Here is a 16,195-nt window from a genome sequence, read left to right as displayed (position 1 = left end):
TCTCCTCTTATAATCCTATATATGTGAAAATTAGCTGTAGATATTTTTGCTAAGTGTATGATAGTGTGACTTTCTTCATGGAAGTCACATCTCATATATAGTTGCTTAATTCATTGAGCTTACTTGCTTAAATGCTTTGCTATATCAGGGTTTAAGGATTTAATCCTTTACAACACTTAAGTATTGCATCACATAGATAAGATTTAAAAAGCCAGTGACCAGGCCAGATAATGCTATCAACTTCTATATTAATCTGATGAGAACTGTGAGTTAATGGTAGTTCTCTCAGGCGTGTTTATTTTCCCTCCCTGTTTCATTTCTGGTTTGAGCCTTTGAGAGTTTGGATTTTTCTGAAAGCAGCTGAATACCAGGGTTGTTCTCTGAAGTACATGAAGAAGGCAGATTCAATGTGTTAAGTTCTGCATAGATTCATATACAAGAATTTAGTTAGAATATATGTTGAAGTGTTGTATTACAGTTGTGAGATTAAATGCACACTATGAAATAAGCTATCAAATAAGAAACAAATTATACAGTCTCCTTTGTGCAAGGATCTGTCATCCTTATATAAGCATAGATTCAGGTATTTCTCCAAGTCCAAATCCAGTGGGGTTTAACACACCTTTTTTTTTTTTCTGCCCTGATATTGGGAAGGCTGTCCAAAGGATTTCCTTGTTGCAATGAGCTTGCTGCCAGGCCTCTGACAGAATTCAGAAAACGTATTCAGCCATGTTTATTAATTCAACAGAATCATATCAGTAATACTGGCTGAGCAAAGTAAAGTCTTAACACTCAAGTCATTAACATTTCTCTGACTAAAGCACCTTAATTTTTAATGAAGCCATACTATTTATTCCAAAACTTCAAGGAATGTCCTCAGTATCATTTTGAAATTTCCAACTGATAGTGATTATATATGAAAGATCTAGTTTCTGTTAAGTTTATTTGGTTTTACTTCATGTATCTCAGCCCCCTGGAGCATTTCTAAGTGGTCAAGCAACAAAAGTCAGAAGTGCTCACTTAGAACAGAAAAAACAGGGGCTTGTGGTTTTGGGGGAGGGAATAATGAAAGGCAAGGGAAGTTATGGTTGGTGAAATGGATGGAATAAGGATTGATGGAAGGAGCATTCTGGTAGGATTTTTTTTGTTGTCAGAAAATACAATTTTTCAAATGCAAAATCTTTTCTTAAAATGAAAAGCATTCTTGTGATTTTATTGAGAAGCAGATGAGCTGCTCCATTTTATCTCTGTTTTCCAGCCAAGTAAACAAGAGCCTGAGGGAAGCATGGAGATACACAGTTATTTCATTTACTAAAATGTAGCTATTATTTCTTCATTTTCAAGGCCTCCTTGTGCAGAAAGCTTCCACATATGAAGACTGACATTCACTGCTTCACATGTCCCAAGCTGAAAAATATTCCATACAGAAGTCATGTAACATCATGCAGTAAGACACTTGGAGCCAATTTTCACATTGCTCCATATGTGGGGTTTTGTTTTGCCATGGTGGAAAGAACTGTTGCCGTTGGGCTCTGTTTGGATCTGGAAGGCACTTGGAAATACATCGAGCTGCTTGCAGTTTAGTCACTAACTGGGGAGCAGTATACCTCGTGAAGCAGCGTTCTGCTATTCCAGTCCTTTTCCTTTTTTATTTTTTTTCCTGATACAAATGGCTTTATGTGGACTGGTGTACTAATAAGTCAGGTCAAACATATTTCATGTGTCACATTATTGTTTACTATTGGAAATTATCCATTTCTGACTTCTTGGGTGAAATGAATAGCATCGTTGAAAAAATGTAAACTGCCTCTGGCTTCATTGTGATGTGCTTGTATGACTGTGATCATGATGACACCTACAGTTTTTTATCGATCTCCAGCAATTTGAGCAAGGAATTCTGAGGTTTGGTAAGATGGGAAATTAAATTATGCCTTTCTTGGTCCATGTAACCAGTTTATCTTTCACACATCTACTGCTTCTTAAGGATGCCTTATTAACTATATGGAGTTTAAAAGTCAGAGCATTATATAATTCCTTCCCGTTTCAGTATTTCAGAGTATGGTGGTAATATACAAACTGTTGATGGAAAATGTACAGTAAGTTAACAGTACAGTTATCCCTTAATGTATGTTTCCAGGAGTCACAAAAAACACAACAGTTTATCAGCCTCACGTATAAAATATGTGTATGGTGCAGATGATTAACTGATATGGCTCACAGTTTTTATTACAGTGCTTTGATTTTCTATGACATTTTGTGAGTCAGGGTCCATTAGCTTCATTAAAAACTTGGTTTAGAAACATACAACGACCATGTCTGTGTTTTAGGAATTGGTATTAAAAATTCAATATTTGGGATTCAAGCTTAGAGGAAGGTGTAGTGGAATGCTGTGATACAGAGGTGTCTTTTGGAAAGAAGCCATTTGTGGTCAGTAAAGATTCTTTTCAAGGTTGTTAACCTTTTTATCATTAAACTATACTTATATAGCTGCCTAAATTATTTCTGAACTTTCAGTTGGAATATATTCCCCAACCAAAACAATTGTGTAACACAGATGTTACCTTTTGCCCCATAGAGGCGTACCTTTCAGTTATGGCTGAAGTAATTGCTGGGTAACTTCTAAGATAGATTCACTGGTTAGAATTTTTCATATGCATCTGTTTGAGTATTAATTAGGTTGTTAGGTTTATTATTATTACTGCATTTGTCAAACAGACTTTCTGGATGACTGTCCTATCTGTTCGCTTACAGTCTTGCCTAAGGCATGTTGGCTTGACAGCTCTTTCCTTAGAATTTGGAGTGTATTTGTTGTATTCACCTATTGTTGCTAAAATGTTTAATTCTGTAGTGTAAATGCACTGGAAGGCTATGACAGACGCATAGTTTTATATTAGAAATATTTAAATTTCAGTCTTTATGAATGCATGTTATGTGCAACTGAAGATTATAAAATTATACCTTGTTCTGTTTCATTTTCTCTTGACAGTGCTCATGTATTTTCTTCCTCTCTTATTAGTCTCAGGTTTTGCATCAGAATGGCATGTTCACATTTCAAAAATTTTTCACCAGAGACTTGCATCTTTTTCCAGGATGCTGGTATCTTACCAGAAACTTGTCTGTAGCTCCAGAGAGTGTGTGAGCTAAGACAGCCCATTACAGTTTAAATCTTTCCAAGGTCCATCCATGTTCCTCACTGAAGAACCATGTGATGATGAAGTATTTTGAGGTTAGCGTGAAACTTTAAGGTTGATTTTTTTTCTTTCTTTCTTTTTTTTTCTTCTGACAAATACCAGGTCCAGATTTGTACAGCCTATCTGCCTCTCAGAAATCTGGGTCAGCTCATCATGTCTGTCTTTTTTTCTGTTATCACAGCTGTAAGAGTATAGGGACTGATTTTTATCATGCAAGATAGGATGGAGCGTATCATGTGAATTATGGTAGTATTATTTTGCTTCTCCAAATAAGTGTGCTTTGATGGATAGACTTGAGAAACAGTGATAGAAGCTTCCTGTGGAACACAAGAGGAAAGAAGTACTTAACTAAGTGCCCAAGTCAACAGCGTAATAAAAAAAGAGGCACTTCCATTTCCTTTTCATTTCCATTTCCATTTCAAATTATCTTTATAAAAGTGAATTCCAAGCTCTGAACAACTGGAGTTTGTGTAGTAAGTGTCACACTGACATTTTGTGCTGTCCATAATGAGATGAAGCCACACCTTATAGCATTAGCTACATCTACCTGTCCTGTGTTTCGTCTAAATCTACCTGTCCTGGAAGTGTCTTATTGTGAGTCTTTTTTCATGTGGGAAAGGAAATCAGTCTTAATTTTGATACTGTGGGTAGGCTGCCTGTTCTTTCACGTGCATATTGATTGTAAAGAACTCTTATTGGGTTTGCCATGGGTGTGGCCATGGATGATGTTTCTAGAAGGTGTAACATCTGCGGGATGGAAGGGCTTCACCGCCTTGCCTGTGGCAGTAGTGAGGTGGTTACGTTAGTGGTTGATCAGTGTGCACTGTGCATGACACTTTTCCATATCCCTGATCAAAACTTGGTCATTTAGCCAGAATCATTTTTAAGCTGCATAAGTAAGAACATTTCTGCAGTGTGCATTTTTAAGTTCTCTTCTAATGGACGGTTACTTTGTCCTTCGGTAGGCCTTTCTATTTTAATGGTTGCAGAGGTTAATTGGATGCCTTGTGTTCAGATTTTAATGTTACCTTTATATGGCTGCAGAAAGTAGCTTAGTGATACAACCCTTATATTTGTAAGGCTGAGGATCCTTGGAAGTGTAGGTCAGTTGCAGTATATTAAGGCTCTTCTTCACTCAGAGCCACTAAAATTTTAACATTTTTCACGTTTGTATGCGAATAGTCATATATTGTTAGTTGCACAACTTCCAGGTTCCCCCCAAAGCCTTGTTATGATGAGCTGCTGAGCTGAAAGTAAGAACCTGTGTCCCCATCTTGGGCTCTGTTCCAGAAGCGCTTAGGTATGCAGGGACAGATGCTCCTTCCTCATACTGTCTGCTGCTTACTTGCAGTTATTACTCAGTTCCTTTAAGTCACAGCACTGGGATGCCAGCAATCCTGATACCTGAGATACTGCTTCATTTCTCCCATAAAGAAATCTGATTTGGCAGGGTATTTTTATTATTTGACTGGAACTTTTTAAGACACCTTAACTTTATGTTTTTCAGCTTTCTGTAAAATACTTCATACGCTGTAAATGAAGATGTATCATCTCAGAATCACGAGTCACATGTTTAATTGCAAATGACTTGAGCTTACTGCATTTTGGTGTCATTCTGTGATGTCCTCACCCAAGAAACAGCACATGATTATTTGTAAGTTTGCCATATCTCGGAGGAAATTTGATAAGGCTTTCAGAATCTGCGTTGTAAGGCCAGTAATTGCTGTGATCCAATAAGGAAGCCCTCTGTGGTGGCATCACTCGAGAGAGTAAGCGTGGTGTGACTGCTGCTGGCTTCTCGGATCATGCTGTCTAATGAAAGATTAATGAGGAGATGATGCTTTGTAACAAGCATCTAATACTGCCACCAGGTCACAAGTTTGATTTGAACCAATCAATGTAATTCATTCTCCTAAAGGTAGCTAATGATAGCATGTTTATGAGAAATGAAATGGCCTGCAATCTAAGACAGCCTGCTTGTTCTTACTGTGTCAGCTTTAAAGAAACAGTATCAATTTTATAGTGTCATCTAAACCTTGGGAATAAAGTTTAAATTCTGAGGGAAAATGTTAGGAAAACTTTTTAAAAAAATGAAACTCGGGAAAACTGAACTAAGGGGATCCTTATATTAAAAATAAATTAGAATTAAATCTCAATGAAACACAAGGTAGAGGGGGAAGAAAAGAAGTTTCTTTCTCAGAGTTAATAGTGTCTGAAAGAGAAAAGAAAGCTTGATTTTTACCTTGGGGTTTAAGGATCAGATGTACATTAATGTCTGTGTTCTTAATCTTAAGAGCAAGTCACTTGCCTCTGAAAAGCAGGGGGTCAAGTCCCCACCTATGTCATACTGACCCATCTGAGGAGAGAGGGAAAGAAACTGGACCGTCATTCTTCTCTTCTTCTTTTACTGACAGAGGGCCAGATAAGTTTTTGATGTAACCTAGATGACTCTTCTACTTTTTTAATTATACTAGCTATATTAATTCCTGAAAGCAAGTATAGGACGCAGAGGAGGATATGTATTCAGCTATTTCCCTCAGAGATAATCCTATGAGAGACTGATCAGTCAGAGAATTAGAGGGCAGAATGAGGAAACACAAGGCAAGATTTTCTTCTGACCTTCGTGCTAAAACCTTTGAGCTAGATCTTGCTTTCTTGCTTCTAAGTAATATTGTGCTGTGAAAGTGTTGGCAATGAGTTACTGTAGCTGCACATGGAATGAGATACTGTAAAATATGAATAATGGAGCTTGACTTTTGAGCTCTCGACTATGAGATTTTCGTTTTCCAAACTGCAGAGTGGGAACTTGTACTCTTTTTTTCTTTTTTTATTTTTTTTAAAAGAGAAAAGTTTAAATTACCTAATGAAAGATTCTAATTTTCATGGCAAAGTAGTATTGCTGTCCTCTAGGTACATATAGGACCATACTGACCTGGCTCCAGTTACTTAGATACAAAATATTTTAAAAAATCATGCCAATTTGTTTCCCAAATGAAAATAGTATTTGCTGAATATTTAGGATACTTGCCTGTGTTATACTTTCTGTCTAGATTGGTAATATCATAAACCTTGTAAATGTTAGCATTGTTTCTATTAACAATGTTACATTCCTAGTACCTATAACAAATTGAAATTGTCATTAAAAATATCAATTTGTCATTAAAATACCAATACAGATCTAGAAAAGACATTAAAAGCCAGGAGAATTTTCATGCTAACATCATTTTCCAGAAGCACAGGTGCACCAAAACACTCCCTTGCAGTGAGTAAGCAGTCTGGTGAGTAAGCCATTTCTAAAGCACTGAATAGCAATTCTAATAGCAATTTCAGACTTGTATTTTGCCACTTCTACACAGTTGTAAGAAAAGTTGTCATTGGATTACATTTCTCGATGTTTAGCTTTCTACTTTTCATTGTACAGTAGGGGTGAGAACAAATTAATCAGCCTTAGCTGCAATTTGAGCATCTGTGCTTCAGTCACTGAAGCAGTATCTTTTTATTTGATTTCTTCCCCGCTGTATTGATTGCATTTTCCTTGCAGGCTGCACTGTGATCAATTGCTATTGTATTTCTTGGATTAACTTGGATTTCTTATCTTTTCTATTTCCATTTCTTGTTTTTTTCTGTTCCAGTAAGTGCTTTAAAGTTTTAAATGTTTAAATAGAACCTCTTTTCCATAAAGCTTGGAATTTGCCAGGATCTCTTCCTAGAACAGGAGCGTGATCTAATGGTCAACACATAGCTGAGAGATGGACATTGCTGTGTTCTTATTCTAGTTGATTTACTTTTGTGGCCTTAGGCAAGTCTCTAACTACCTACCAGGAGAGATGTGAGGATTAATTGAACAGGCAAAGTGCCATGTAATCCTTGACATTATGTCTGAATTCAAGACTACTACATGTTTACTGCCAACCTTGAAAACAAAGTCTGTGATGTTGGTGGGGGAAATCCTATTTTTTCAGTGATCTTGCCTGAAGAATGATAATAAGATTACTGATTGCAGCAATACGAATTCATAATTGCATAGACTTTCTTTTCATTATGAAATCAAACGCTGTCATTTCTGTTTCTCCTTGGTAACTGATATTTCTGCTAAATTTTCCTGTAATTCTTAGTGAATAATGGAATTTTATCTGTATTTGTTTAAGATCCATGTTGAAATACATTTTAGAGTTTCTGTTTTCCATGCTCCTGGAATAGAAGGTGGGGAAAAAGAGATATTGGAAGAACAATTTGCTAAAACTGCTGTCTAGAGAAACATAGTAGTACATAATGCTGGTAATTTTAAATTGTAATTATTTACACATGAAGTATGTTGAAAAGGAAATATTCAAAGTAGTGAATTTTGTCACCTTGTTAATAGTTCGATCAGACTTTTCTTTCATAACAGACATTTTATCTACTTCAGCATTTATCACTGTGTTGTCTGGGAGCTCGTGTCAGACTTCTCTGTAATTGCTCTATTTTGATTTAATTTTTCTTGAATATTGAATATGAGTGAAAAGACCTTGTATGTAGTATGTTTCACTCAGACTAGCACTTTATATCCTGAAAATATTTCTCTATCTTTCCTGGCAACATCTCACCCAGAATATCTTAGTGTTATCTGTGCCACACCACAGTGATTGCTCATAGTCATTCCCTGATGAACTAATACACCCTCTTCTTTCTCATCATTTGTTATTTCCAGCTTGTCACAGGAATTCTTACTCCTATATGTATGACCATGCACTTCATCTAATTTCATTCTGTTTCTGTTATTGCAGAGTTACCCGTTCTCCTTTGGTGTGGAATACAGTCTGTCTTTGTACTAACAGCTTATCACTTAATTGCTATGCCAAGGTCACAAGGGAAAACATTAAGTATGTCCAAAGATAACTTGAGAAACTACCCTAACAGTTTCTCTCCAGCCTGATACTTTCAATTGTCTTCTCTTTAGCCAGTGCTATAGAAATACAAGGGCATATATTCCAATTTTTTTCTGTTAAGTTTATACATGGATCTTAGATTGTATAAATCATACTGACATGTAAAAATGTATCCCCCAACAGTGATCAGAGAAGTCTCAAAGAGGTTCCAGACATTCTTCAGGTATCTGCAAAGCAGCTCCACTCAGACCACTGTGCCAGCACTGAAATTTCCAAAAGAAGGTATCCCCGCAGTTGCTACTTGCTCTGACTCTGTTCCCCTTGTAGCCAGGGCTGTGCTTTGGAGCTACCAGTGGTGGCATGTGTTTTTGAGCATCTTTTACCAGCAGAACAAGCCAGTGTTTGTCAGTAACTGGAGTTCGAGTTGTGGGATCCATATACACATGCTCTTTATTCAGTCAAGTCTTGAATACTGCCAAGGATGGAGACTACACAACCTCCTTGGACAGCCTGCTCCAGTGCTTGGCTGGTGAAAGAGTTTCTCCTTACGTCAAATTGCAGCCTTTCTTGTTCAGATTTCTCCTTTTGCGTCTCATCCTTCTGCCATGCAGTGTTAAGAGCCTGGCTCCATCTTCTTGCTAAGCTCCTCACAGGAATTGAAAAGCTGCCATTAGGTCCTCCCAAAGCCACCTCTTCTCCAGGCTGAACAACCCCGCTTCCCTCAGTGTCTTCTCACCCAGCCTTTGCTCTAGCCCCCTGACCATCTTGGTGGCCCTTCAGTGAACTCTGGTTTACTCTGGCCCAAACCTGGGTGCAGTATTCTCAATGCAGTTTAGAAGCATGCTGAGTGAAGGGAGATAATCACTTCTAATGATCTGCTGGCTATGTGCCTGATTGTTCAGCCCAGGATGATGATGTCCTCCTTTGCTGCCAGGACACACTGCTGGCTCATGTTGTTGCTGCTGATGTCCCCAGCTGCCCAGCCAGTTGGTCTCCAGCCCGTACTGCTGCATGGGGTTTTTCCTTCCCAAGTGCAAGACTTCCATTTGTCCTTGTTGAATTTCATAATTTTGTATCAGCCCAACCCTCTAGCTTGTCTGGGGGCCTTTGAATGGGGGCCCTGCTCTTGAGCATATTTTACAGGTCTGCCCAGTTTGGTGTCCTCTGGAAACTTGGTGAGAACACACCTCATTGCCTCCTCCAGGTCGCCGGTAGATTTAAAACAGAAAGGTCCTGGTAAAGGTCTGTGCTATACTCCACTTGTTACAAGCCTCCAGACTGAGGACAGCCCATTAACCACTACCTTCTGAAAACAGCTATCAAACCAGTTTTTTACCCATTATGTCAATTCATCAGTATCACTTTTCTCTGGTAATTCAGTTATTGCATTAAGTAACATTTTTATCATAGAAATGCATTTAAGCCATGATAGTGAGGGACCAGGATAGTCTGGAAAAGCTGCGGGTAATACTACTGCTTTTAAATCTGAACTGATTTCATTTATTTTTAGCTGATCCTGAGCTCAGAAGTGTCTGAAACTGGCTGCTCAGTGGAATGTAGTATAGAGGAACCCAGGCTGGTGCATTATAATAATTTGTAATGATACCTTAAATCTAGTGAGATTCGTTAACCCAGGTGAAGAGCTGTGTGAACCGTGTTACTTCTGAACTCAGGCTTGCCTGGGAATCATTATAGTCATATTTGTGTGCTGTTGCTTAGGCATGGTGCACTTCAGGTAGCATGGGCATTACTATTTTAAGTTTCTCTGCACCTGTGTCCTGATTTATCTGCAAAGAAGGTGGCCCATCTGGAAATTGAGTTATTGATGATGGGCTGAAAATGGGGTCTCTTAGTAACTAGGTAGTTGAGTCTGAGCATATGTCTTTATTCATATTTTCTAAGGCAGCCTCCTGCTTGTATTTTGCATCTGACTTGGCAAATACAAATTAAGTCATTTGGTAAGCTTGTTAACGGATAACATTCACAAATTAAGCAAATGTTTAAATGATCTTATTTACCTTTGTATTGTAGACTAAACAGTGAAGCAAGAACCCCTTTAAAAGCTAGGCCTGGAACATTTTGGTCTTGATTTTGCTTCAGTTGAAACTTTTGGAAAACTTGCCACTAATGTTGATGGAAATAAGGTGGGGCATGTTTATAGAATAAAGGCATTATGTTGGCTGATAGTGGTGCAATGTGTGTGAATAAAAATGGTTTATCTCACTAAATGTTAAGAGGTTTACCTGAAATCATTTTCAATATCCTTTCTTGTTCTCTATACAGTAAAATATGTAATTAGGGTGCATGTTATACAGCAAACTCAGTTTGAAAAATTGATTTTTTTAAAGCATAAAAGAGGCAGTGACTGAAGTCCTGCCAGGCTCTATTGAATACTCACATGTATTATGTTGTAAACATAATATGATTATACTGTATGTTGTCATAATAATTGGCAGTGGTATTGGAGTCGGTCATTGAGTGCTTTGTTCATGTGGTAATAGATGACAAGGGCTACAACATTTATTGGCAGCACACTTGTTTTCCTTTCTGGTTTTCTTAGTAAATTGGTTTCAAAATAGTTTTGTGGTTTTTTTTTTTAAACCGACTGTCTTAGGATCCAGATGGCTTTATCTCTTTTTAATGAGATTTGGGACATTCTCCTTTAAAGTGGTGTTCACTCAGTGCTGCTACAAAGGCCACATTCTTCACTTTTCTTAAAGCATGGCACTGTGGCAGCAGAGATAGGGAAGACTTAGTAATGGTCAACAGCACGGAGGGGTGGATTAGGTGAGATTCATTAGGATCCAGGACTGAAAAGGCAGCATGAGTCAGGAGAGAACATAAAAACTGAGTCTGGAGGCCAGTGAATAATTTTAGGTTATTGCATAGGAACAGCTTATCCATTAGTCTCCATAGGCTTGGTTCTGTAATCCTAACTTGTGCAAGCCGTGGGTTCCGGTGGGCTGTCATGGGACAGGAGCTATTCCTTGTGAGTAAGCATGGCAAAACTGCTCTGTTCATTTGCAAAGGTCCTGAAGGGGCAGCCAGGGTGGATAACAATTGGGAAAGGGGCATTTTTCCTGCTGAAACTTCAAGACATTTGTTAATTAGTTGCTGGAGTTTTGCAGGATAAGACCCTCTTAAAATTGTCTCTTTTAAGATCCAGACCATATGTATGGCAGGGTTCTGCAGGGTCATGAAAGACAATTTGTGGTAGCTTGGGGCATTCACTGTAGGCATGCATTTCAGTTTTGATGGAGCAAATTTCACATAATACAAGTTTAACAGCTGACAAAAGTTTGCCTGTACCAGCTTTTCATCTTCCATCAAATCCAGACTGCAAGCCTCAGCTACGTACCTTCAGATTCCTGTGAAATCAGCACCAATGCACGCCCTGTGCATCACCATTCTTTTACCTCGACGTATATCCTTCACTTTTTTGCCAGTTGAGTCAGCGCTCTCTGATTTCAGTTGCACATGATATAGCCAGCCATATGCTTCCACCCTTTCCAGGCCTTTTCTTGTACTGGTCATGTGCCTGTCCTTGTGTCAATAATCTTCCATTTCATTTCACGTTTTGTACCACTCTCCATCTCAAAGTCAAGTTGTGTCTGTTTTCATTCTTGATGTTATTCTTTAGTGGCCGATAGTTTTTCAGTAGTCTGCTTTGGATTACTGCCTGCAGAATATGCCACCTGCATCTGTCTCTAGTTCTGCCAGCAGAACAGGAGTTGCAATATAATCAGTTCTACAAGAATGTGTTTTCTTACAAAGCAGACGTAGTTTTATTCTGTTCTGCACTGACATATACACTTTGGCTTTTTGTTGACCACACAGGTTCTCTGAATTTGCCCAAGTAGTTATATAGAAGGGGGTGGTATTCGGCTGCCGATGCCTTTGTCACTAGTCAGCGTTTAGAAACGCTGTATATCTGCGAGTGAAGAACAGAACAGCACCCTTAGTTGAATCTTCAGAGGGAAATGGAAATTGGTAGAATACTTACCCAAAGATATATTTATTGTGGCCTCTATCACTTCTTTTCCCTTCGAGATGTGTGACCTGTGTGATACGGTGCTGCTCAAACAACAGAGGGGGATTTAGCCCAGTACTGAGTCACTGGGAAAAACGGCATTGATTTGAACCACTAATAGAATTTGGAGTAATATCTTAGTTCTTTAGGGGCCTCCTATCCAGAGGATGGCCTTCTATAAGTGCATTTAGTTTGTGGGCATCTTTTAAAAATCACCACTCAAGATGGTTTAGTAATTCAAGATTATCTTGAAAAACAAATTAAATAGTTATTAAATATAATATCTCAACAATTTTCACTTAGTCCAAAAATTATCATTGTAATGTTTTTTTCAACATTATAAGGTTTTTATTTACCTACCAGGATATTGTCTGGTATCTGATGAAATTGCTGTGGTTTTTCCTCACCAAGATGTGGTGAGGGATGTGGGGGTGTGTATTCTAATGCATAGTGGATTCTCAACTCATGTATAATCATTGCAAACTGCAGATGTTCCAAGTGTTTTTCTCAATATTCTGATTGATAATTATGTGGCTAATCAGCGTTTTAAAACAAAATTTGCACATAAAGAGTCTGTTCATCCAATGGGGCCATGCTAACAAGTTCTCTTCCTGCACATGTGCTCTGCACAGTAAGATGTGTTACCTGCCTGGGATCAAAACAGAATCGGAACAGGAGAGTTTCTGTAGCATACAAGGTAGTTGAAAATTGTTTTTCAAAAGTGCTATGAATTTTTCTTGGTGTACTTTATACCCTGTGAGAGGAAATCTATTCATGCAACAGTGCCCACTGAGGACTGATTTAGTTTGTAATTTAACCATGTAAAAAAAAAATCCCGATGTCTCCACAGTCTTTTGTGACTTTTGTCCACTCTGCTGCTTTAGCAGTCAAGCTTTTTAGAACATGAGGAATCTTGAAGGCATGGCTGTACTTAGCCACACTTTCTCTGTAGGAGAATCTGATAGAAAGTTCTCCTGTACTAGAGCCAGTAACCAAAAGTTGGGGCTGTTTATATCCTCTACACTGAAAAATTCAGAAGAGGGTAGATTTGACATTCCTGAGATTCTAAGGTAATATGTTTGAAGCCACACGACAACCTAGCCTTAGGAAAATACCCTTTCCAAATGTTTACAGCTTTTTTGTACCTTGTACCAAAGAAGGAAAGGAGCACACAGACACAGATTTTCCTTGATGAGTCATTTTATTCCTTACAATTCTCCCTTTGATAAAATTATTTGCAAAGAGGCTTAAAGCTGTTTTCTTCAAAGTGACACCATTTATTAGAAAACTGAAAGATCATGAGTTAGTTTCTGCATCTTGAACATTGATAAAGATAGACCTACCTTGCTTTGGAGGCAATTCAAAGGGCAGATGCACTTTGTAAGCATGAGTGCTGCACCACTTTGCAGTCATGCTAAACTCTTTGTACTTCATAGCACACTACCCCTTCAACAAGTACTGTGGAAAATGTTGGCTGTCATCCTTTAAACAGTACAGTTTGTGCATTTCTCTTGATCATCTGTCCCAGAGCAAAGTTCAGTATGTTGAGGAAGTATTGTTTAAGTGCAACTGATCTAAAAATACATCAAAAGGAAAACTACTGTATATGAACAAATTACGGAGAGGCTTTATATAGGCTGGTTGATGTCTGTAAATACATAAAACAAGGAAGCAGAAGCTTATGACATAGTTATTTTTGGAAAAGTGGAAGATGTGACTGTCATTGTTATATCATGCACAGAGCCAAGTAGTTGCTTCTCCAGAAATTGTAAGTGGAATTAAGAACCCCCGAATTAGAAAATTAGGACTATTTCCATAGTGCTAGGAACTCTCTACTGCAAATCTTGCCTCTGCAAATCAGTGACATATCACATATTAATGTCAATGGAATCAGGCTTAGGATTTTAGCTTTCCGCTCCTCCCTGCCTTTTCTTTAAACCCCTTTTCCTTTCCAGGGAATACCTGCTCTGATGATAAGCCTGAGGATCTGAGAAGCTTTGGTGATTTCTGACAGGTCTCAGCATAGAGTATTCCTGAATTAGTGAAGTGGTGTCAGCTCACTTCAGAAGAGAGAATAAAATGTTTACTGTAAGCACAGGGGGCGGAAAAAGCTAGAAGGAACTATGAATTCAGTTTTTTGCTCTCTGTATTGTAGGTCATAATTACCCAGTTACCTCTGTATAGAATATTTTGTGTTTAACTGCAGTAGTAAGCATGCTGAGACATGACACTCAAAAAGGTATCTGGATGTGAGGACCTCAAGAACTAAAGATGCCATTGAGAATTCCCGTAGTAGTTTGAGTAATAACTAACTTGTTTAATATGACGTGTTTCCTACCTGAACTTACAGTTACAGCTGGCTTAGTTTATTAAGTGATTCAAATTGTTCTACATTACTATCTTCAGCTTTCATCCTCACAATTTTATTAATCTCAGAAATCTTATTATCATGGATGTATGTATTTATTTCCAAGTCACTGATGGATGATGGTTATTTCCAAATCACAAAAGCCCTGAAGTTTATCTTACAAGTCTTCATTCATTATTACTTTGTTAGATTTTTCAGTTTAGAGTCCATTTAACACATTTTATTGATAGTGTTTTGCTAATTTTCATAATGAGAATGTCATACACTATTAAGTCAACTGCTCTCCACAAATATGTTGCAGATATACAGCTACTTTCATAAGCCAAATAAATGTCGGTCTCACCAAACAGTTCAATAACTTTAGATTATTTGCCAAAAACCTGAGTTGACTGATATTAATTATATGCCGGTACTTTAATTCTTTATTAATTTTGTAACAGCTTTATTACCTGGAAGTAACGTCAGACTTAACTGTCCATTAGCTCTCTGAGTCATCTTGCTGGCCTTTGTTATTATTGGCACAACATTAGCACTTTTCCAGTCAAATGGAATTTCCCTGGAATGTTTTAATTTATTAAAATAAACATGATTAGTTTTCAGGCCTTCTTGGTCTTAGTTCTTAGGTGTGGGTTAGATGGATTGGTTGATTTTAAAATGTTTATTTCTAGTACCTGTTGTATAACATCCTGCTTGCTTCCTAAGGGACTGGAAAATAGTTCGACATCATCATGTGACATAAGAACATCTGTCTAAATATGGAACAGAAGTGTTTCTAAAAATTTTTGTGTGCCCTGAATCACTATTGAAAGGTTTATCATTTCTATCTGGCAAAGGGTTAACTGCTAGGACTGTTGTAGTCTTGGCATTTTAATTTTTTTTTTTAATTCTTCATGTTACATTGGTCTTATCAGTTGTGGACTTTCTGCTGATGTTTGTAGCTTACTTTATTGATTCCCCCACCACCACCCTTTGTAACTCATAATTCATATGGATTATTACTGTTTCTCTTCATTGATTATATAGTACTTTTCTATTATGAACTACTGATTACACTTGAGTAGTGAAAAATGATACATTTTTAGCCAAAATTACCCTCTCCTTGACTGTGGACTTACAAATTCTTGGCCATCCTAAGATTTCTTGTTAAGGAAATTCTCACTTTTATTTCAGTCATCATTTTAATTACTCTGCTAGGAGACCGAAGTTGCAAGTTACTGACAACTGTAACACAGGTACCTCACCCACAGCTTTATGCCCTCTCCTACCTCCTACGCATTTTGCCCGCTTACTGTGGGTTGGGTGGTGTTGTGGTATTTTTAGCATTTAAATCAAGGGAGTCATTGCACAACATTCACTAATAATGCATCATTCTTTTGCATTGGTGATAATTTCATGTTCTCTGGCTTATTACCTCTTCCAATCTCAATACATAAGGCCTGAAAAATGTCATCCTTTAATACTCTTTGCTACGCTAATTCAATTTCTTTAGGAACTGTTTGAGCATGTATTGCATTTGCCTTCTTACCAACTTCCTCAGATGTTACTTCTTTACTCCTGCCTCCTCCAGTTTATCTCCAGATCAGGCAGAAGTAACACTTGCACTGTCTTCTTTCTGAGTTTTTCTAAAAGGTAAGGTTACCATGGCGAGTGGATTTTCATAAAAAGCCCTGTTAAGTCTTCCTAGCTCATGCGCTTTTTTGTCTGTTATTCATCTGACCATACTTACTGTGAGGATAAT

Source organism: Falco naumanni, chromosome 12 (genome assembly GCF_017639655.2).
Source record: "Falco naumanni isolate bFalNau1 chromosome 12, bFalNau1.pat, whole genome shotgun sequence".
Taxonomy (NCBI): domain Eukaryota; kingdom Metazoa; phylum Chordata; class Aves; order Falconiformes; family Falconidae; genus Falco; species Falco naumanni.
Note: the sequence above shows the minus strand (reverse complement) of the source record.